This window comes from Heliangelus exortis, chromosome 1 (genome assembly GCF_036169615.1).
Source record: "Heliangelus exortis chromosome 1, bHelExo1.hap1, whole genome shotgun sequence".
Lineage (NCBI taxonomy): Eukaryota > Metazoa > Chordata > Aves > Apodiformes > Trochilidae > Heliangelus > Heliangelus exortis.
This window is the reverse complement of record NC_092422.1, coordinates 25,033,295-25,056,919: the sequence shown is the minus strand read 5'-3', so window position 1 is coordinate 25,056,919 and position 23,625 is coordinate 25,033,295. Positions and strand designations below refer to the sequence as shown.

Genomic DNA, 23,625 nt, shown 5'->3' with positions numbered 1-23,625 from the left:
ACGGGGGAGGAAGCGGAGATGTTCTGTCTCGGCACCCTCGTAGAGCAGGGAAGGGGGGAGTTACGGGGTGGAAGAGGCGCTACGGTGAAAGGTGGTGTGGATTTCTAAGGAGGCGGTGTCTCTGGCTGTCCCTGCTGGAGGTAGGACCCTGGTACTGGTACCTCAGCGTTTCCGCAGGTGTCGTGCAGAGGCGTCCACGCCGCCCTGAGCGGGAGTGCAAGCAGGGGAGCCACGGCCGGGCCCGGCCCGATTGGACTCAGGGCTTGGTGGGCTGCCTGCCCCACGCTGGGACCGAACTGGACCGAGAGCTTGGCAGGCGGTGTGCCCTAGGCCGGCCACGGCTGAGGGACACAGCGGTGGCGGCCTGCACGCCTTGCAACGGGGCTGGCGGGGTCGGAGGGGAGGGGTAGTGAGACAAAACCGAGTCCCCCTTGTTCTGAACAGATGGCAGAGGTGGACTACTGGATTTAAGAGTGTTTATATATAACTACAGGTGTATGTGTGTATATATTTATGTATGTTTATATATGTACACATAAGTGTCATGGATGGTGGAGTAGAGGTGGCTGATTTTTGGGTTTGGTAATCTGAGGTGTCAGGCCTCTGTGTTGCTCTCAAACCCAAATGTTCTGCTTGTGTTTATTGAGCTATTCAGGGAAAGGCAGATGAAAATAAACACGGATTCTCACGCCCTTAATATTAAAAATGTTTCACATCATTCTTGTGTTGAGGAAGCTTTAGTTGAATAGTGATTATTTTGTGGCCAAAAAATATCATTTACAGTTTTGTATGTGACTTCTGACAAGCAGGTTTTTTAAATTCTGTGCATTATAGTGAAAAAAAGCTATTGATAGTATTTTCTACCCACTTTCAAAGGACTAAAGGACAACATGGAGTACAGTGTGCAGGAGAACTCTGTTTAAAACAATGTTTTTTCTTTTAAAAAGCCAGTTTTTTTCTTTAAAGCCTGCTTATATTTATTTTTTTTTCTTTTTCCCTTGTTCTTCCTTATTGTAGTCCCAGTTAGATAAATATACTGGTGAGCATTCAGTTAAGAGCAGCCCCGTGATACAGAGCTGAGAAACACAATTTTCTGCACCAAGTAAACATGACCACAGTTCAGAGTCTGGCCATGAAATCAAGCTGTGGTGTTTGTGTTTCTGAGAGAGTTCTCCTTTGCTTCTGAAGCACTGAGCATGTCTTAAAATCTGTGAACCTTCATATATATGTACAGCAAACATTCCTGAGTGCATCTGCCATTTGAAGGACACCAATTTTTATGCTACAAAACAAGTGCCACATGGAGGAAAGCTACTGTCACGGTCTGGGATAACATTAAAATTTATTTTGTTTTGGATCTGTGAAACAAAGTCCAACTGTAGGAGGGCGAGGTGCAAGCAGACTTTATTTGACAATTGACACAAGTAAGATGATAGAGCCAGGAAAAAGAGGGAGAGAGAAAAAGAAGATACAAGAGACAGAGAGAGAGAGAGAGAGAGAGAGAGAGAGAGAGAGGGTGACCACCAGGGGTGCAGCTGCCCAGCGAGTTCCTTCAGGATGTTGAGCTGATCCTGGGCAGGGTGTGATGTGAGATGGCAGTGGGTCAAGAGACAACAGAGCCCCAGCATGGACAGCCATATATACCCCTGAGTTCCTTTTGTTCCAAAAGGGCAGCTCTCAGTCAGCTGCCACAGAAGCCAGGTCCATCAGCATCAGAACCATTGCAGACAGGCTGCCTGGAGGGGGGGAGCTCCCCCAGAAGGTGGGGAACCCCAGAAGGTTCTTATCTCCTTCCAGACACCACTCCCAGCTCGGTTCCAGCCCCCTGAGCCAGGTACATCAGCATCAGGACAATCAAGGTGGCTTCCTCCACCCTGGGCAGGGTAATTGTGCCTGGAGGGACAACCCAGCATTGCAGGCCCTCAGAAAATGGGTGTAGTCTCCACCCAGTAGTTCTTGTCTCTTCCAGAGGTGTCACTCAGCTCTTTCCAGGCCAGGTCCTCCACCCTAGCCAGGGCTATTCACTTTAAATTTTTTCTTTTGAGACAATTTCAAATCAGTGAGATCAGACTCTCACAGTTACCACACAAGAGCCTGGTCTGAGAACTCCATGGAAGTACCAAATCTGAAATTTTAAGAAATGCAGTAAAATATCTCCCACTGGCAAAATGTGCTTTCAGCCTTGTCAGTTTTGGACTGAATAATGACCATTTAACTTCTCTGCACTTTTACTGAAAAAGCACTGAATTAAGCCATTTAGCACAAATCCAGAAAATTAAATCTTGGCACTGCCAACTTTTTTTTCTTTAGTGCTCACAAAGAGTTAATTAAGCAAATCAGTATTGCCAAGCAATGTGTTCCAGGAGGGTAAGGAGGAGGGCAAACAGAACACAATGTTTTTCCAATAAAACTCTTCCATAAGCACATGGGTAACAGTCCAGCTCTGTGGTTTCACCGGATGGATTGAGCAGTGCTAACACTAGTGAAAAAAGTGAGTGATCCTGTTTTTTCCCCCACCTTTGCCTCACTCTCTTCTTGGCCTCCTGCCTGCTTGCTGCTCCTTGCTTTAGCATTGTTGCTCTGTGGATCTGCCTGCCAGTCAGGTCAAATTAGCAGAAAACCTGGATGTTTCCCTGCTGGCTCAGAGCATTGAGATGTCTTAGGGAAAGTTCCAGGAGATCTTCCCATTTTTTCAGCAGGGAAGCATAGGGTTCCTCTTGCTACCATGTCAGAAGGCTGGGTTCCTCTTCTAGTGCATACATTCCCTTCTCTGGCTCAGCATGGTGGTGTCTCTTGGCTCTCCTGCTGATCCAGGTCCAGCTCACTGGTAATCCTGGGATTCTCCCACTGGGTAGAGGCACCTCCTCAGCTGCCAGTCTTGCTGTGTCAGCAGGAGTCAGCTGCCTGTCTTGGGCAGAATCTCCTCCTCATTGGTCTGGTGGGGTCTTCCAGCCATCCAGAAGGGAAGCAATAGCACTGCTTGATTTCTAGGACATTTTTGTTGCAAAATCTGAAATTCTGACTTTGTGCACTTCTATTTGGCAAAGTTTCTGTGTTCCAAGGCTATGAGGTGCAGCATTAGGCTAGACTGACTGCTATGAGCACAGTAGCTATTGTTGGGTTGCCCTGAATTTATTCCCCAACAACTACAGTTTGTATTTTTTTTTTTTTTAAAGCAGAAAAGGAGTAACGTAACAAAATTTAGCCTGTCTAAACTACAGCCCACATGAGACAAAGTATGTTTTCTACTATGTACTGTGTCACTGGGCTTCTCTGAAAAATATAGTCATACTGAGGATTTTTAAAAAGCATTGTTAAGCCAAAGATACATGAAGATTAAAGTTAAGAATCAGACAACTTAATGCACCTTTATAATCTTTCTCCAACAAAGTAACAATTAAAAGCCGATTATAGTTCTCTTGTCACAAACATTTTACAAAAATACTGTGTCAAAATTAGAAGATCACACTCAAATGCCGTATTAGTCATATGGAAAGAATAATCTCAGGTCTCTAGACTTCAGAAGTTTTATTTTATGTCTGTATCAGGTAGTAGAGGTAGCTGTACCAAAGCAAGGAATTTGTCTTCTGAAGCATCAGTGCTGAAAGTATTCAACAGCTGTAGATAGTGTTCCCTCTGCTACATAAGAAAGGTTTGATGGTTTGGTGGCCTTTTTTTTCCCCCAATTGTTTTGAAAAACTAATTATATAGAACTCTTTAAATCAAAATGATAGAAAGCATTTAGCAGGAAAAAATGTCTGGAAGAAGCAAAAGTAGGTATTTTTACGGAAGAATAGTTGACTTTTTTGTCATGGTGGTTGATGTAATTTTAAGATGATACTATCATGTAGATACACTTTGTCCTATTTTCTGGAATTTATTTGAAATCAACTAAATAATTTTCCAGGTGTCCAGTTATTCTGTAAAGCATTTTGACTTATATATTTCTTACATATAAGATATATCCCTGGAGGATATATCTTATATATATCTAATATATCCTAAACCAGGGATTTTGGGTTTTCTATTTTATTCAACGGGTCCATGTCCAAGTGGAGGCCAGTGACAAGTGGAGTCTCTCAAGGATCAGTGTTGGGACAGGTCCTATTTAACATCTTTGTTGGTGACATGGACGGTGGCATTGAGTGCACCCTCAGCAAGTTTTCTGATGACACCAAGCTGTGTGGTGCAGCTGACACACTGGAGGGAAGGGATGCCACCCACAGGGACCGTGACAGGCTGGAGAGGTGGACCCATGCCAGCTTCATGAAGTTCAACAAGACCATGTGCAAGGTCCTGCATCTGGGTCAAGGCAATCGCAAGAACAGATATAGGCTGAGCAGTGATTGGCTTGAGAGAAGCCCTAAGGTAAAGGACTTGGGGGTGCTGATGAATGAGAAGTTCAACATGAGCTGTCAGTGAACACTTGCAGCCCAGAAAGCCAACCAGATCCTTGGCTGCATCAAGAGAAATGTGGCCAGCAGGTCAAGGGAGGGGATTCTCCCCCTCTGCTCTGCTCTCTTGGGACCCCACCTGGAGTACTGCATCCAGTTCTGGAGCCCCTGTTACAAGATAGACATGGATGTGATGGAGTGTGTCCAGAGAAGGGCCATGAGGATGATCAGAGGGCTGGAGCACCTCTCCTATGAGGACAGACTGAGAGAGTTGGGGTTATTCAGTCTGGAGAGGAGAAGGCTCTGAGGAGACCTTATTGTATCATAGAATCATAGAATCATAGAATCCTAGGGGTTGGAAGGGACCTCGAAAGATCATCTAGTTCAACCCCCCCTGCCAGAGCAGGGCACCCTAGAGTACATCGCCTAGGAACGTGTCCAGGCGGGTTTTGAATGTCTCCAGTGAAGGAGACTCCACAACCCCCCTGGGCAGCTTGTTCCAGGGCTCTGTCACCCTTACAGTAAAAAAAATTTTTCTGATATTCAACTTGAACCTCCTATGCTCCAATTTACACCCATTACCCTTTGTCCTATCACTGGTAACCACTGAGAAAAGCCTAACTTCATCTCCCTGACACTCACCCCTTACATATTTGAAAACATTGATGAGGTCACCTCTCAGTCTCCTTTTCTCCAAACTAAAGAGACCCAGCTCCCTCAGCCTTTCCTCATAAGGGAGATGCTCCACTCCCTTAATCATCTTAGTAGCTCTATTGTAGCTTATCCAGTATCTGAAGGGGGCTACAAGAAAGCTGGTGAGGGACTTTTTAGGATGTCAGGTAGTGATAGGATATGGGGGAATGGATTCGAAGTAGAGGAGGGGAGATTTAGATTAGATGTTAGAAAGAAGTTCTTCACCATGAGGGTGGTGAGACACTGGCACAGGTTGCCCAGAGAGGTGGTGGAAGCCCCATTCCTGGCAGTTTTTAAGTCCAGACAGGACAAGGCTCTGAGCAGCCTGATCTGGTGGGAGGTGTCCCTGCCCATGGCAGGGGCGTTGGAACTAGGTGATCTTAAAGGTCCCTTCCAACCCTGAAAATTCTGTGATTCCATGATTTCTTGTCAGGATGAGGATGGTGACATTCAGTGCTTATGTGATTGTTTTTCTGTGCTGGAAACATTTTTAAAGTACTTTCCATAGGATTCATATCCATCATAATTATGTTTCAAATGGGCACTAAGAAACCAAATTCCATCTTTTGATTTGAGAGTGTCTAGTAAAGTGTAATTCTTCAAATCTGGAGGGTGACACTCCTTTGAAGAAAGGAAATAATTTGGGGGAAGGTACAGATATAAAGATAGTGTGTCCAGATCTGCAGATTTACCCTTGTCCCATAATTGCTGACTATACCAAAACCCTTTTTGCTAGCAAAGGGAGCAAACACAGCTTAGGGTTTTATAGAGTATTTTATTAACTATTTTTTTGAGAATTGTGAAAGCATAGTATTTTGTCAGCTAGTCACTAGTGTCAGGAAAAAATGTGTAGCTTAATTACCTGTCTGCTGCAAGCAGTGAATTCAATGATCTGTGCATGCTGCTCCAAGATGGCCCAGTATTTATTTTCATCTAGTGATGCAGATTTTTTTATCCAATCAGCTTTCCTGTACGTTGAGTTCCTCTAGCCAGTCCTTTAGCCAGGCTGTGCAGTTGTAGCATTTATTTTTGCTACCATTACAATGATTTGGCTTGCTGCTAGAGATAAAATCACCTTCTTTACAAGATGATTCAGAGAATCAGACAATATACAGAGGTGTATCACAGACTCCTATAGTGAAACAGAAGTGTGTAGAGGCACAAATTCAGGCTAGGCATGTTTTTATTGTAATACCCTTTTTCTTCTATAAAGCACAAATATAAATCCAACCAGGGTGTTTTTGCAATACTAACCAAGGTAGTTTTCTTATGTTCTGTTTCACATCTTAAGCAGGTTGTGTTTTATGTGCAGAATTAAAGCTAAATCCATGAAAATTCAGTGAGAGCCTGAAATGTCATCCTTTATCTGTAGCCATCATAAAAAAACCAGCAAGAGTCCTGATTCAGCTCCTACCACAATTTAATTATTCATGAAGTGCCTAGCATCTTGGATGTTTTTAATGAGGGATACTTTAAAAAAAAAAAAAAAGGAAATTAGCTTATTCTAGTAATTTCCCAGTTTGCATTGAAGTAAAAACCTGCACAGATTCTTGCTGAAGTAAAGCAAGAAATTAAGCCAAATTATGTTTCTATTTTTGAATGTAAAGACTGGCAAGGAGAAGGAGACTAAAGAAGAAATTAATTTCAGGTCCAGGAAGTTGGGATTCTTACAGGCTTAGTACTAGATGTCAACTGAGATATCCCTCAGTTCTCTAAACAAGGTCATCTTGCATGTATTTTCATTATTCACTCATTTGTTATGAAGATACCTTTCATATTTTTCCCCTTCTCCTTTTTGTTCTCTTTGATGGCAAGCCCAGAAAAGAGTCTGCAAGTATTAGTGCAAGAGAAGAGTTTTCACTGACACAGAGGTGAGGTTACCCAGATCACTCTGGTTTAGTGGTTGAAGGGATTAGAAGAGAGATTTACTGAGATGGCAGGAGTTCCTGCATCCCTGTAGACATGAAAGAGAAGGGAAAACTTGTGTTTGCAATCTGGATTTTTAAATTGCTAAAGCTTTGTTTGGCAAAAAGATAAACATGACATTTCATTTTCCTCATCTAGAACAGGCCTTTCTAACCTGGTGTAGTTCAGGACACCAACCTTCAAATCTTGACTGTTTATCAGGCTTTGCCTTCTAATTTCTTTGGGTACAAAGCCAAGAATTTCACTGCATGTTGCCTTCCTGCAGGCTTCTTAATGGATCAGAGGGTTTGCTGGAATGTTCTGACCTGGGAAATATGCCTCCTTCTTTGGTACTTGCTGTAGCACAACGCTGAAAATTTCCTGTACTTTGCTTTTGTGTTATATGTGGTGAGAAACTTCTTGTTTCTGGACCATTACCCATGCAAAATGTATTCTGTAAAGTGCAAAATTATAGTGGCTTAAAAGATTTTTAAGCTTTAAAGTGCAACGCCATTAGAAATAAACAAGAAACTAGCAGAGAACAGAAAATAACCCCTAAATAGCAGATGATGGCTTGAGTTGTATTGTGGCAAATTTGCTTCTAAGTAATATTTGATTCCTTTCAGTAACTTTTAATTTGCTTTCCATTGCAGGGTTTTTTAGTACAGTGTAGTATGTTGTTAGGATATCTTTGTTCCATCTCCTGAATGCTCCTTAAAGACTTAAGAAAATACATGAATACCTTTAGATCTTCTAATTGCACCATTTTAATTAAATGCTACCAACGGGTAGGCTTCAGCTGATCAAATGTTGGTACCAGCTTTGTAAATATCTATACCTAAGCTGGTTCCCTTAGGATCCCTTTATATTAAAGCAAAGAAGGTATTTCTAGTGCATGATTTCTGTCAATCTGAAGTAGAGATCTGAGAACATGAACTCTTCCCTCAAAGTGCCCATTTCTTCCCAGAGCCATAACAGGGGGAGATGAGGCTGTTGAGCTCTTGTAACAACATCTACTTTAGGCAAACAATAGGATTTCATGAGACAACTCCCACCCTGTATACATTTCCTTGTGCTGTTCTGGAACCTCAAAATCCAAACCTTCTCTCTTATAATTTTAGGAACCCAGTTGAACTCTATTTTAGATGGTTCTCATTAGAATGTGGAGAAAGACAGGTGACTTCAGTTTGTAACCTTCCCGATGTATGAATTGCTCTTTTGAATTGCTCTTTTGAATTTGTGGGACCAAAAAGAAATGAATTCTGCTATCTTGTCTTTACATGGTATTCTTAAAACACTACAAAGCATAACATATTATATCAGTCTTTAATAACAAAAATATATTGCATTTAACAATCATGCCATGCATGAAAGTAAAACCAAATTAAGATCTGGAAGAAGAAGCAATTGCAAGTAGGATTTCATTGGATAAATACAGTAATAGTTAAAATTCACATGAAAGAAGAAAAGAAAAAACTATGTTTCACATTTCAGGAGCAATGTCAGTTGAGGCTCATGTTGTGTCTTCAGAGGGCATCTTCCATCTATCAAAAGTTTGCATAGTCAAACCCTTAAGGTTTTCCTGCTATGGAAAGAGAAAAAACTACATCAATTGTTTCAGTGATAATTTAAATACTTGTTTAGTTACCAGTCCTTCATGTGTCCTTTGACAGGAAGCTGAACATGAGCCAGCAGTGTGCCCAGGTAGCCAAGAAGGCCAATGGCATCCTGGCTTGTATCAGGAACAGCGTGGCCAGCAGGTCCAGGGAAGGGATTCTGCCCCTGTACTCAGCCCTGGTGAGGCCACACCTGGAGTCCTGTGTCCAGTTCTGGGCCCCTCAGTTCAGGAAGGAGATTGAGGTCCTAGAGCAGGTCCAAAGGAGGGCAACCAGGCTGGTGAAGGGACTCGAGCACAGATCCTATGAGGAGAGGCTGAGGGAGCTGGGGCTGTTCAGCCTGGAGAAGAGGAGGCTCAGAGGAGACCTCATCGCTCTCTACAACTCCCTGAAAGGAGGGGGTAGCCAGGGGGGGGTTGGGCTCTTTTCCCAGGCAACTCTCAGCAAGACAAGAGGGCACGGTCTCAAGTTGTGCCAGGGGAGGTTTAGGTTGGACATTAGAAAGAATTTCTTTAGGGAGAGGGTGATCAAGCATTGGAATGGGCTGCCCAGGGAAGTGGTGGATTCTCCATCCCTGGAGATATTTAAAAAGAGACTGGATGTGGCACTCAGTGCCAGGGTCTGGTAACTGCAGCGGTAGTGGATCAAGGGTTGGACTTGATGATCTCTGAGGTCCCTTCCAACCCAGCCAACTCTATGATTCTATGATTCTATGTCCTCTATCACTCAGTCCTCATCACTCATACTGGTATCAGCTGTCTCACCCCATGGAGTCAATTTGGGCTATCATACCTCTATTTTTAGCAGATAATTCTCTTTTTTCTGAGAGCTCCATTGCACCTATTCCCTTCAGCAATCACTTTGGGACTACTTGTGAAGGGAAATCAGGATTACGTATGTTAGGAGGGCAAAGCAATATACAGATCATATAAAAGAGTGGATTAAATGGTAGCTTAGAGCTAAAAGAAATTAAGGGGACAATGGTGAAAGGAAGATTGAATACATTAATTGGAAAAAACACATCACAGAATGGTTGATGTTGGAATGGACCTCTGGAGGTCATCTGGTCCAAATGTCCTTTTCAAGCAGTGTCACCTAGAGCAGCCCAGAGCCATGTGCAGATGGCTTCTGAGCATCTCCACGGAGACTCCACAACCTCCTTGTTCCCTACATCAGTTGCACTCTATGTATGTTTAACCTCTCATCTCACTGCCTTTTCCTCTAAAGGGCCATGAAAATGATCAGAGGACTGGAGCACCCCTCCAATGAGAACAAACTAAGAAAGTTGAGATTTTTCAGCCTGGAAAAGAGAAGCTTCCAGGGAGACTTTATAGCAGCCTTCCAGTATCTGTAGGGGGTCTACAAGCAAGCTGGGGAGGGACTTTTTACAGGGCTGTGTAGTTGATAGGACAAGGGGTAATGGCTTTAAAATGGAACATTTAGGTAAGACATTAGGAAGAAATTCTTCACTATGATGGTGGTGGGACACTGGCACAGGCTGCCCAGGGAAGCTGTGTGTGCTCCATCCCTGGAATTGTTCAAGAACAGATCAGACAACACATCAAGAAATGTGGTCTAGTGAGATGTGTCCCTTGCCATGGCATGAGGGTTGTAACTAGATGGTCTTTAAGGTTCCTTTCAACCCAAACCGTTCTGTGATTATATGTGCTCCTTGTTCTCAGTCATGTTGTTTGTGTTGCACAAATTGCCAGTTCTTCACCAGTTCTGACCTTCCATTTCTTTTTATCAAGAGATGGCTGCTGCAAGATCGTTATGTAATCTCAAATTCATAGCATCATCTGTTACATTAAAATATTTAAAATGTGCTGTCTGTTGTAGCTGGTAAACTCCTGGTTTGTTTTCCCATATGGAGCAATCGGTGATGCAGTTTCAATGAATGTATTCCAAATGAATCACCTGTACAGAAGAGCAAATGTAGATGTTGCATAAAAAGAGGATTAGTGTCTTTCCTCTGTAATATACCACCTTCAACCTACTGTAGAAAACACAGATTTTCCAACACAGAAGACCTACTGTAAAAATTTAAAAATACCCAAAGGAAAAAACCATAATGTATACATTACATAATATAATAAATCATATTAACAGGCTTCCTTGGTTTTGTAAAATGTACAGTGGAGTATATTGTTTTTACTGGAGCTTGAGAAACTAAAATGGTAATGTGACATTCATTATGGCATAATAACCTATACTAATACAAAAGTTGTAAGAGAAATCATATTTTTACAGAATTCAGCATTCAGGAGTTAGTAGGTTTCACAGTCATAATAGCGCAAAGACAAATCCCCTCACAAATAAGTGAAACTGATTTCTTAGGCTTACTGCTCCTGCAAGATCTGTAGTTTTAATTCTTATTTTCTGTACTTATATTAAAAATAAGCTGATTAGCTTCAATAAAGCTATTGTGGGAAAAGTTCTGTAGAGGAACAAATGTTTATTCAAAGAAATGCTGTCTACTCAGTTCCTGCAAGTGTCGTTTATATATGAAATTATTGTTTTGGATGGTTTAGAGGATTTGGGAAGGTTTTTTTATCTGTTTGGTTGTTTTTTTAAGTTTATTTTTAATTAAAAGTTATTAATCTTGAAAGGGAAAATGTCAGAGAGGTATTTGTTAGACTTACATTTTTTAGGAGTATTTGTAGGTAGTAAATGAAGTCCATTCTATATTGTACAGATTTAAGTTAGCAAAAAAACCCCTAGATCAGACAAGTAGATTTGCTCTATTTTGCCTGTTGTTTTCTTGCACAGTCTGTGCTGAATTAAGGCATGAGGTAGAACATAGGGTTTTTTCCAGGTAGAGTTGCTATTGATTTCCAAGACAGAAAGAAGAGAGTGGAAAATAATGTTCATCTGAAGTAGAACTTCTGTGACAGTGTTTGTTCACGATTTCTCTCTGCATACAAAGTGGTCCAGTTTGCTAATGATATTTTATAAGACTAAACAAGTCTTTTTCACTTCAAAGAGGTTCTTATTAACTCCGTTTCAAAACCCATGAAGTTATGGACTTCATGTATTGGCACCGTGGCACTGATTTCTCTACCTCCTCTCCCCCAATAGGTGCAGGGGTTGTGTTCAGTTCATCACACATTATTTTCTGCCTCTCCCTCATCCTCACAAGGGAGGAGGTGTGTCAGAGCAGAGACTCCCCTGCCTGCAGCCCATGGAGGACCTCAGTGGATGGAGCAGCCTGTGAAGAACTGTGGTGGAGCAGCTGTGCACTAGGAGCTGTGGAGGATGTCACACCAGGGGAGATGACTGCCCGAAGAAGGCCATGGCTCTGTGGGAAACACGTGCTGGAGCACTCTGTTCCTGAGAGACTGCATTTTGCTGGGAGAGATTCATTTTGGAGTTCATAAAGGATTGCTTCCTGTAGGAGGAACCCCAGGGGCTGGAGCAAGGAAAGAGTTAAACAAGTCCTCCCCCCAAGGAGGAAGGAATGGCAGAGAATGTACAGCTGTAAAACCCCATTCCCCATCCCTAGAGAAAATGGGAGCAAACTAGTTTGGGCCCGGAAGAAGGGAGGGGATGGGGGAAGGTATTTTAAAGATCTGGTTTTGTTTCTTATTGTCCTGCTCCAATTTAGTGACAAACTAAACTGATTTTTTCCTCAAGTTCAATCTGTTTTGTCCATGCCCGTAACTGGTGAGTGGACCTTCCATGTCCTTGTCTCAACCCAAGAGCTTTTCATTATATTGATTTCTTCCCATCCCACAGTGGAGGAGGATTCCAGAGCTGGCTGGTGGTTCTGTGTTGCTGGCTGGGCCCAAGCCACAACAGTACTTTTTAGTGCCCCACACTGGGCACCAATTTATTCTACATCCCTTTAGTGATCAGGGTGAACCAAAAAAGAGAGAGCAGAATCGCTCTCTATTTTTCAACCCCAGTTTTCCAGGGGAAAATAAAGAAGAATAAAGATAAGAGACTTGAAGGTTGGAAATTAAAATTAGAATAGGGAAGTGGAAGATCAAGCAAATTGGTAGAAAAATTAAATGAGAGATACCATTTTCTTACTACTACTATATGCTGACAATTGGCAAAGACATTTGAAGGCAGAGAAAATTTTTTAGTTAATACTCAGGACAGACAATACTAAGTTCCCAGAAAAAGAAAGAAAAACATTTTCTAAAGATATACTCCAGTAGTCACATTTACTGAACTACAAGACATGCTTCTACAAATCCTTAGGAAAAGCAAAGGATTAGTTTTAATCCACATGAAATAGTGAATTCAGCTCAAAAAGACATAGAAATTATTATGCCTGAGCAACTGGGCTCTTCATCTAGGGTGTTTACCAGAAAGTGAAAATGAACACATCCTACTTATAATATTTGCAAATTTCTAAGCTGGGGAGAGTTATTTCTGCAGTTGGCAACTGTTCTGTTAGGGCTTGGAGTTTTTTTTTGTTTAACTTTAGTTCTTCAACACGTATTTAGAAACAATTTGTTAACATTTCTTTGCTTGTTCAAATCGTCCTAGTTTTACCCCATATTAATTCTTGCCTGATCAACACAGAGAATTTTTCTTTTTAGCCTGTACCTCAATGTCATGAAAAATAATAGGAATGTTGTGACTTTCTTATCAGCTTTTCTTTAGGAAGCAATAAATCCTGCTTTGCTACCTCCCATGGAGGAACTCGACAAGGAGAGTGAGGCAAAGGGCCTTTTAGCATGCAGTAGTATGGCATGTGCCATCTTCATGACCTCTGTCTGCAGGGATTTCCTTCTTGTGGATCTCAGCTATGTCTGGTCAGTCAGGGTGAAACCCTGAAGATCCTGCTTGGAAAGCCAAACTTCTTAGCTATGGTGTGTCTTACAGAACTTTTCCAGAGTCTCAGAGAATTCCTCAGAACAGTCATAGAATCAGAATCATAGAATTGGCTTGGTTGGAAGGGACCTCAGAGATCATCAAGTCCAACCCTTGATCCACTACTGCTGCAGTTACCAGACCACGGCACTGAGTGCCACATCCAGTCTCTTTTTAAATATCTCCAGGAATGGAGAATCCACCACTTCCCTGGGCAGCCCATTCCAATGCTTGATCACCCTCTCTGTAAAGAAATTCTTTCTAATGTCCAACCTAAACCTCCCCTGGCACAACTTGAGACCGTGCCCTCTTGTCTTGCTGAGAGTTGCCTGGGAAAAGAGCCCAACCTCCCCCTGGCTACCCCCTCCTTTCAGGGAGTTGTAGAGAGTGATGAGGTCTCCCCTGAGCCTCCTCTTCTCCAGGCTGAACAGCCCCAGCTCCCTCAGCCTCTCCTCATAGGATCTGTGCTGGAGTCCCTTCACCAGCCTGGTTGCCCTCCTTTGGACCCTCTCCAGGACCTCAATCTCCTTCCTGAACTGAGGGGCCCAGAACTGGACACAGGACTCCAGGTGAGGCCTCACCAGCGCTGAGTACAGGGGCAGAATCCCTTCCCTGGACCTGCTGGCCACGCTGTTCCTGATACAGGCCAGGATGCCATTGGCCTTCTTGGCTACCTGGGCACACTGCTGGCTCATGTTCAGCTTCCTGTCAATCCAATCCAGTCCAGCATACACTCTTCTTTCTACCTGTAAAAAGGGTGTGAGAAACCACTGAAGCCTCTGATTTTACTACGCTGTTATTTGTTTATATAATTCAACTACCACAGCGCAGTGACTTTTGGCTAGGTAGGACAGGATTCAGATTCCTTAAAATATTTTCACTAGTGCCATCTGAAATACACCTTTTCAATCTGAAATACACCTTTTCAATCTAAGCCATATGGAGCTGCCATATATGAAACAGTGTGATTCCCAGGATACCTAAGAGCAGCTGAAATGGCCCCAGCTGCCAGCACTGTGCATCAGAATCCTGGATCTAGTGGCTGGGCAGCTGAACTTTTCTTTAGGATCTGGCATAATGTCTGCATCTTTGCAGAGTACAACATCTTGACCACCTAGAAACTGAAAATTGAAAGGTGTTTTTTTCAAATGCCAAACATTATGAACCTGAATCTTTGCTATTAATAGCAAAGTATTTCTAGATCCAGAGAAATATCTGTATTTAAAAATGAAAACCACCTCACTAATGTAGAGAAGTGTGAAAGGAGGCCATTTTCCAACTTTTCTTGGTCTTTATAAGACAATATTAAATATCAACATATAGTGATATACTCCGATTTTATTTAGGATTTATAAGTTTCTTAATGTGGAAATAGAGTCTGATATATATATATATATGACTTGAAGGTTGGCTATATATATACACATACATATAGATGTGCATATATATTTACACACATATATATACACACACATATATATATTATATGCTGTAGTTTTTATCAACCTCAGTAATCCTTCTCCTAAGTAAAAGCTTGTTTTTCTTTTTGTTAGTAAAGGCTGTCATTGTCCAAGTGGAAAGCCTATGAAAAATATTATTTCCCATTAACTTGATTTTATATGGAACAAAATTGTCTTATATATTCTCAGCATGTCAAGAAGAAATTAAAAAAGCTTTGTACCTTGTGACGTGAAGTTTATTCACAGGTTTTGATTGAGCAAATTTGCCAGTACTCAAAAGCTGTTTAGAACTGGAAAACAAGTGAAACTAAAAAACCAGATTTTATGTTTGGGCCTTATTCATTTCCCTAACACATTTCCAAACCCAGCGTCCTCCTACATGCCAGTGCTAAAGATCATTTAACCAATACATGCTTGAACATTCAGACCATTTAAATAAGTTAGTATAACAATTTTTTGGCAGAATTCTGCTTGAACTCTGTGTCTTTTTCTTTCCTTAAAATCTCCAATGGAAAACAGTATCTTATCTAAATAAAATTAGAACAAAGTAGACATTAGTGATATTTCATACCAGCTATGAAATTGTAAAGACTCACCCAATACTTTGTATAGGAGTGGAAAACAATACAGTGCAATTATTCATTAAGAAAATAAGCAAAACTCCACAATACTGAGGATATAAAAAATGTAATTTTTTTTTTTTTTTGTAAGCTACAGTGGAGAACATGTAACAAAGAAGTTATGCTGCTCCTTTTTTATTCTGTAGATGGAGTTGGAAGTCTCTCCCTCTCTCAGAGCCCTGTTTCATTGGCTTCCTTCCCAAGGACTCACTGACCTTGGCGAGAACGTGATGCAATATTTCTGTGAAAGAATGGGACATCAGGCTGTTGGAGCCACACACACATGGTTTATTTTACTTTTGACATCTCAAGTGGCTAAGAACCTAACTAAAAAGACCAAACCTAAAATTCTAATTTACAATTCTGCTTACAGTGACTAATTGAAAGGCATGCAGTGCTCTAATGCTCTCTGTCTGAAAATGAGCATCTGCAGTCAGTTCTATCAGGAGTGGTAAAGTGGTGTTCAAATAGAAACTGGATAATCTTATGGTAACATAACTGTAAGCATCAAAGACATGAATTCCATTTTGTTGTACCAGGAAAAGTAGGCTGAATGCAGGATGAATGGGAAAAGCTTGTTCTCTGGCTGTGACTTTCACCCGATCATGCTAGCAGCAAAGAAACAGAAGATGTTTGGACCACAGATCATAGCAGCCTTCCTTTCTCCATATTTTCTTGAATTGTCAGATATCTTACACAAACTGCAGATTGGTTTTGCCTGTGTCCCAAGTTTTTGGAAATTTGGGACAGCCTAGGAAAGACGAAAGGAACCATCAAAGCTTATTTGTTAGAGTGATATGTCCAGAATTTCTGTCTCTTACATTGTATCTTGAATTGTAAGGGAGAAAAGCATTTTGAGTATTCAGAGGAGTCCTTAAATAATAAGATCATTTTCCTCAACCTTTTTTTCTTACTTCATCTACAAACGTGTGGCATCTTTGCCTTGTTTGTCTCATTTGATCCAACTAAGACTCTCCACAATCATGGCTGCTTCTTTCATGTCCCACTGCTTGGCCTTTGAGATGTCCATTAACAGCTCAGGTTCTTTCTTTGTACACATAAAGTTAAATAGCTGTGTCTTTTTCATATTGACAACTTATTGATCAAGCAAATGCAAAAACAGAGAGCAGGGTATGACATTGTGAGAGACTGAATTGAATTTGTCTCAAAAGAACAATTTTAAAGTGAATAGCCCTGGATAGGGTGGCGGACCTGGCCTGGCCAGAGCTGAGGAGGGGGTGACATCTTGGGAAGAGATAAAAACTAAGAATTAACGGCTGGATGGAGTCTACTCCCATTTTCTGAGGGTCACCCTTCAATGCTGGGATGTCCCTCCAGGCAGGATTACCCTGCCAGGGTGGAGGAAGCCACCTTGATTGTCCTGATGCTGATGTACCTGGCTGAGGGGGCTGGAACAGAGCAGGGAGTGGTGTCTGGAAGGAGATAAGAACCTTCTGGGGTTCCCCACCTTCTGGGGGAGCTCCCCCCCTCCAGGCAGCCTGTCTGCAATGGTTCTGATGCTGATGGACCTGGCTTCTGTGGCAGCTGACTGAGAGCTGCCCCTTTGGAACAAAAGGAACTCAGGGGTATTTATGGCTGTCCATGCTGGGGCTCTGTTGTCTCTTGACCCACTGCCATCTCACATCACACCCTGCCCAGGATCAGCTCAACATGCACCCCTGGTGGTCACTCTCTCTCTCTCTCTCTCTCTCTCTCTCTGTCTCTTGTATCTTCTTTTTCTCTCTCCCTCTTTTTCCTGGCTCTATCATCTTACTTGTGTCAACTGTCAAGTAAAGTCTGCTTGCACCTGATCCTTCTACAGTTGGACTTTGTTTCGTGGATCCAAAATAAAAATAAATTTTAATGTTTCCTTGGACCGTAACAGACAGTTTAGTACAACTAAATTCAATAGTCCTTTCTGTGATATCTCTCTGAGCTGGGGAATGCTAATATGGAAAGAAGGTGGAGGACAGAAACAGAGATACAGCAGTGGAGCATAACAAATCCACAGGAAGGGCTTAGTTCTACTAAAATTCATTTATTATATTGGCAATCATTCTAAGCTATCATCTAAGGAATAAAATTGACACCAACACCATAGCTGCTTGCTATAAATCAGAAAATTACTCTGAGACAAGACCTAGATTTGTTCCAAAAGTCAAAGACAGGCAATACTGAAAGTGGTAGTTTTGCTGAGCCTTTTAAAACTGTTACTTTTTAAAATGGGAGAGATACCTGGAAGGTCTTTGAATTCAACTTTGTGTTACAGTTTGACATAGAAAGCATGTGACCCGATATCAGCTGCCCTTGAGTGGGATTCTGTGATGTGAAAGGGGAACTCCCATGCTGTGATACCCAGGGATGTGCAGAGCTGAGGCACAGCACCCCAGGGCCTCCAGGTGCTGCCTGTTCAGGGGCTCTGAGCATTACATTTGGGTACTTAATCATATTCCTGATCAAGCCTCTGAAAATTGGAGTTGTCCAGCTAATTAGTTCTGATGGGTTATCCAGGCCCTTTTCTGATATATTAAAAGTCAGAAAAGACCTTTCCAGGTTTTGCCCCATTGCCTTATTTTAACTCAGATGCTTTAAGCACAGATAATTCCAAGGGAAACTCTGGGCTGAGTGGTACAACATTCTCTGCAGAGCTTTTTTTAAAAAATCTCCACGTTTGCAAGTTGCAGAAGCTACTTGCTCATTTTTTATTTCATCATTCCCACTGGCAATACTGAATTTGTTAGGTTAAATGAAAAGCCTCCTTTTTTTAGTATCAGATTATTTTTTCTAAGTTATTTCAATAATAGAGACCATAATTTCTTCCAGACCTGCAGCAACACATTTACTTGTTTATATAGATATTGTTATGACTGGATATAAATGCGTAATTATTAATTTAATGACATTTAAATCCTGCATTCATGCTGAAATATTTGTTGAAATAGAGACAAAGAAAATTCAGAGGTCATTCAAATCAGAAATTCTATTTATGCACCATTTGAGTAGCAATTAGCAGGATTAGGATCTGAGAACAAAGGGTCTATTACTATAATGAAATTTAAATTACCTTATTATTTTTGATGTTGCCACACCTGAAGTTACATGTAGGATGCTGCACTTCAAAACTGGTTATGCTAGACAAAACCCAATTCTGGTGACTATTTTTTAATGTAGGAAATCAAACTTTTTGATAGAACATGTAATGCTGGTTGTAAGGTTTCACACTTCTGACCTATCTTGGTTTCCATTGGTTCACAAGTATTATCACAGCAGGCTGACTGTGTCCTGAATGATCAATTATAAAACAGATTATAGTTTTGTTGCATTGTGGAGAGTGTACATAAGCATAGTGTCTCCCCTATATAATGTACCTAGTTTGTGTTGCAAGCACTTTCTCTGAGGTATTTCAATTTCACAAATTATTTTACATTAAAAGTCACTTTGCTAGCAGGAATAAGCATAAATACTATTCTTCTATTATTTTTCTATTTTTCTTAATAAACAGAACTCGGTTTTCAAATTGTGTGATTTTATAAAAATGTTGCAAAAATTCTTTGATTTGGCTCTCTCTCCACCGAAGTTCCTATTCCACTGGCATCCTTGAACTTTCACCTCTTCAATATCTCTTCTTATATCAAAAAGGTAAGATAAAAATTAAGTCCAAATTCATCCTAAACACTTCAGCTCTGAGATATGGTTTCTCCTGTTCCATCTCTTCTCTCTTCTGAGTTTTAACATTTTGAAATGCAGAGCTCATCACAAAGATTTGAATGTTGACATGAAATATTTCTTTTTTTCCATGGACACTACATGGGCCACTTGTCATATCCAGATATTTCAATATAAAATCATATTCCAGTCTTAAAACCATGCAGCAAGAATTACTCAGAACATTTCTTTGAAATTCGGAAGGGAAGAATCATTAAATCAATATTATGGAAAGAGAAGAAGGAAGTGCTGGGACTGTATGAGCAATAGTAGAGCCAGCAAGTTGAGAGGAGTGATCACCCCTCCCTGTTCAACATATGTGAGATGGCAATATTTTACATTTGGGCTCCCTAGAAAAATACTGACCCCTGGAGGAAGTCCAATAGAACATTGCCAAGGTGACTGGGGGATTGAGTACTCGATGGGCAAGGAACAGCTGAGAGAACTGGGTTTGCTCAGCTGGGAGGTGGGAAGGTGAAAGGGAGATCTTCTTGCTTGTAGGTTGGTAAGGGAGGGAGACCCAGACTCCTGACAAGGGCATGGCTACAGGACAGGACACAATAACCACAAGATGCAACAAGTGAAATTCTGACTAGATATGGGAAAAAAATATTTTAGCATGAGAGTGATTGAACACCAGCACAGATTATCCAGAGAGGCTGAGAAATCATCTTTGAAGATGTTCAAAACCCATGGAGGCAAGGCCCTGGGCTTTCTGAGCCAGATGACCCTGCTCTTGTACAAAATGACCTTCAGGCTCCTTTTCAACCTCAGTTTTCCTGTGGTGCCTTGTAATGACTTATTCAAGCCAGAACTTTAATCTTTTCTTTATTGGCTTTTCTGCCCTAACATTTTTGTTTTATTTTAACTTCAACAGTTTAGTCATAATAACACTTATACACATCCTAAAATTTACACATATCCCTTGTGATTTTTTTTTCAGCCTGAAATTCAAGCCTCTTTTCTTCGTTGTAAGACATCTCCAAGGTATTATCCTTTTTATATCATAATCTCTGTCGAAGATTAATGTGGTCCAGTTCTCTTTGACCTAATCCACTAGATTTATTCCACATAAAGTACAGCTGAAAAAAAAATTTCAAAGGATCCAAGAGTTGTTTCTTTTATTTCAGAGAAATCCTTTGATCTAAAGGACTGAACTGTTTGAAGAAGTTTGCAAAGGGAAAAAACTTCCAAGCATGAGTAGAACAGTTTTGTTTTATTGCAAAGGAATGAGTCACTATGAAGAAATGGCAACAGAGAACCACAGAGCTTGGTTTTGACACTGGTGACAACAACACAAGGAACCAACTGGGCTGGCAATAGATTAGAAGTATTTTCTATATGAATATCACAGTATATGTCACTGAGCCATAAACAACCTTTTCTAAAATTCAGAAATATCAAGCAGGACCTAGTAAAATGTACAGTGTAAGATTCATTGTGATAAATTCAACGTCTTCAGTATAATAAAAAGAATTGTAGAACATATTATGAAGCCTGGAGTTATTGCTGAGTAGCAGATATGAATAAAAGACATGGGGCTTAGAGTGAATAAAGAGGGAAATAAAATTGCTTGTGCAGTAAAATGGCTTCTTCAGATTCTGTCTGGCTTCCTGGAAGCCATGAAAGTAAAGAATATAGATTAAGGGAGAGCAGCTTGAGTGTCTGTGTTTTACACACAAAGATATCTTAGCAACCATGATTTTTAGGGGAGAAACCTGAGACTGGATCAAAGGAAGAGAGTGTTTCATGTAATTAAAAGAGTTTTTTCTTTCTTTCTTTTTTTTTTTTAATGGCAAAAAGTTTAAATCACTTGTTTCAAAAAGCCAGAGCATAGTGGGAAAGCTTGTGAAGGACTGAATCTTTTTTTAAAAAAAAAAAAACAAAAAGTGTTTTTTTAAAATAACATCTTCCAAAGCATGCTGGTGAAAGTAGGGTGGGAAACAACTGAAGGGAATGCATCTAAAGTCCTATTTCAAGGGACAGCAAATTTCCTCCCTTGCTTATTAATCTCGCTGTGTCACTAAGACCACCTGGGAAGCCTCTTAGGCCCTCTGAGTATATTCTATGAAGAATGTTGCTTATCTAATAGACACTAGAGTTGTCTTTCCCAGTGAGAGTGAAAATTGTGAGGCAGCCAGATTTGAGAGTAAGAATAACAACAGCCAGAATGATTGTTATAAAACTGCTGGATATAGTGCAATAAAGATTGTATTTGAATGCAACAATTTTATATAAGAAACCTGGTTTTCTTTTGTTTTCTTGAAAATCATTGCATTACAAGTGTTTTATGTGAAAAAAAGAGCTGGAAAGTTACAGTTAGTAGGGGGAAAATGGCTGTAATGATCAAATGTTAGCTGGGATTTCAGCTTACCTTTCCATAACACCTCAGCATATTGAAGAGTCCTGCCAGGTTCCCTGTAGGACTACAAATCATACCAGAAACTGACATATATATATATATATATATATTTTATTTATTTTTTTTTTTTTTTTAATATATGCCAAACTAAGTAACTTGATTTCACTGGAGAGCACAGCACTCTTCTCATGCTCAATCCTTGAAAATAATTTCACCAGCTATTTTTTTCCTCCCATCATGACTTTTATCCATTTTTTACAGTCCTGCATGGAATCACTGGTAGTATCTTTACGTAGGTAATTTAATGTCCAACTTTCCTGCTGCTGTTAAGCCCTGATACTGTAATTTCAAATAGCAATTAAGTACTCAGCATCTGAAGCATGTTCAAATGGAGTGTGTTTTAGTAAGCTATTTTTAATTACAAGTTCAGTGTCTTCCCTACATGCAGATACCTGAACTCAAAACTTTTCAACTACATTTTATTTCTTTACAAGCAAGTATGGGGAGAAGAAAAGTGAGCAGCTGAATAAAGAATTATCTACCATCTCAGATATGTCCAGAATTTGTTTTCTTGAACCTAATAAAGATACTGGTTCCAGTCTGTTGAAAATTTCCACCTCCCAAATTACAGGATTGTAAGGGAATTTATTGAAAATGTTCTGACATGATGTTGCTCACAAACCTGTGATGCTTTTCATAATGAAATGCATCTTTTTACATTATAGTGTGATTTTGCAAGGGGAGAATACTTCAGGGCAAATAGTCAGGGAGATCTCAAGGAAATCAGGCTCTGATTATATTTTGAATAAATTGCTAAGGGCAGCAACTGCCTCACTCAGAAGGATTTTAATGATGATCAGTTTTAATCACATTTTGGAAGAAAATACAGTGTTTGTCTACCTGTTTTAAAGAGTTTCCCATGGAATTTAGTCTCTGCTTTTCCAACTAAACACTGTAAATCCTGGATACAAAGCCATGGAGAAGGAGAAAGAAATAAGTACCTTATATTTCAAATTATTAGGTTGAAAGTTCCACATCACTTACAAAATAATAATTTTATTTTGTGGGCTTGTTACTGAAGATATATAAGTATTGGTATATCCTACAGTTACTACCTCAGTTGTTGGTATATATGGACATTGAAAGTGTCTTTCAAATGATAATCCTTCTGCTATTCTGCAGACAAATCTTGCTTGCCATCTCAAGGCATAGTCAGGATAAAATCTTGAGATAGGATCTTCAGTTTTCTTAGCCTTTTAAAAATTTATACTCTCCATAGTTTATATCTCCAGCTGCTTCACCAAGGAAGACCACACAGGACCATGGAGGACGAGCTGACTTGGAGCAAATTGCATAGAAGTGGGAAAATACTGTGGAGCTGCTTTGGAAGAAATTACTTCCTTGTGCAGCAAGTCTGACAGCTGATCTGGGGATGCTGCATGCATTTGGACTGGTGTGTTAGTCATCCAGAAAAAGATTTTTGTGTCTTTTTATTTATTTTGCTACCTTTTTGCTCCTTGGTTTCCTCAGAAATCCTCCTGACTTGCAGAAAAATTGGCTTTTTCCTTCATCTGAGATAAGAAACACAAGAAAATTGAAGATAGGAAGACTCGGGGGAGGCTGTGGGTCATTATTTATCTTTCTACCCAGGAAGGCAAGAAAAGGGCTCCAAACTTTTCAGGCTTCTGTGTGCATCCAGCTGGGTCATACAGGCTCTCTGAGAAGTAAGGGGGTAGGTGTAGGAGGTGGGAGAAGGGAAACCTTTGTGTTGAGGAGGCTGGGATGTTTCACAGCTTGAGCCACAGCTGTTTCCAACAGGAGAGAGCTCAAAATCCATTAGTGAGCCATTTGGTTCAGTGAGAATAAAAGCTGAGAAGAAATTGGAAAAGAAAAACCACTCCCCCTTCTTTCACATTTGAACATGCTGGATTTTCAGTATAATCCATTAACCTACACATAGCCTTTCATTAGAGTCCTTGGGAGACTGGAATATTTTTGGCAATGTACTGTTATGCAAAATAGAAGGACAAACCCACATAACTTCCC

General features: G+C 40.6%; 1 long non-coding RNA gene across 1 annotated transcript; it reads left to right on the top strand.

Moving 5' to 3' along the window:
- Positions 1 to 55: 55 nt before the first annotated feature.
- LOC139793446 (uncharacterized) lies at positions 56 to 23,182 on the top strand. Its single transcript, XR_011724610.1, has 3 exons — positions 56 to 151; positions 20,174 to 20,204; positions 22,872 to 23,182. It is a non-coding gene; the product is annotated as an uncharacterized lncRNA (long non-coding RNA).
- The last annotated feature ends 443 nt before the right edge of the window (positions 23,183 to 23,625 follow it).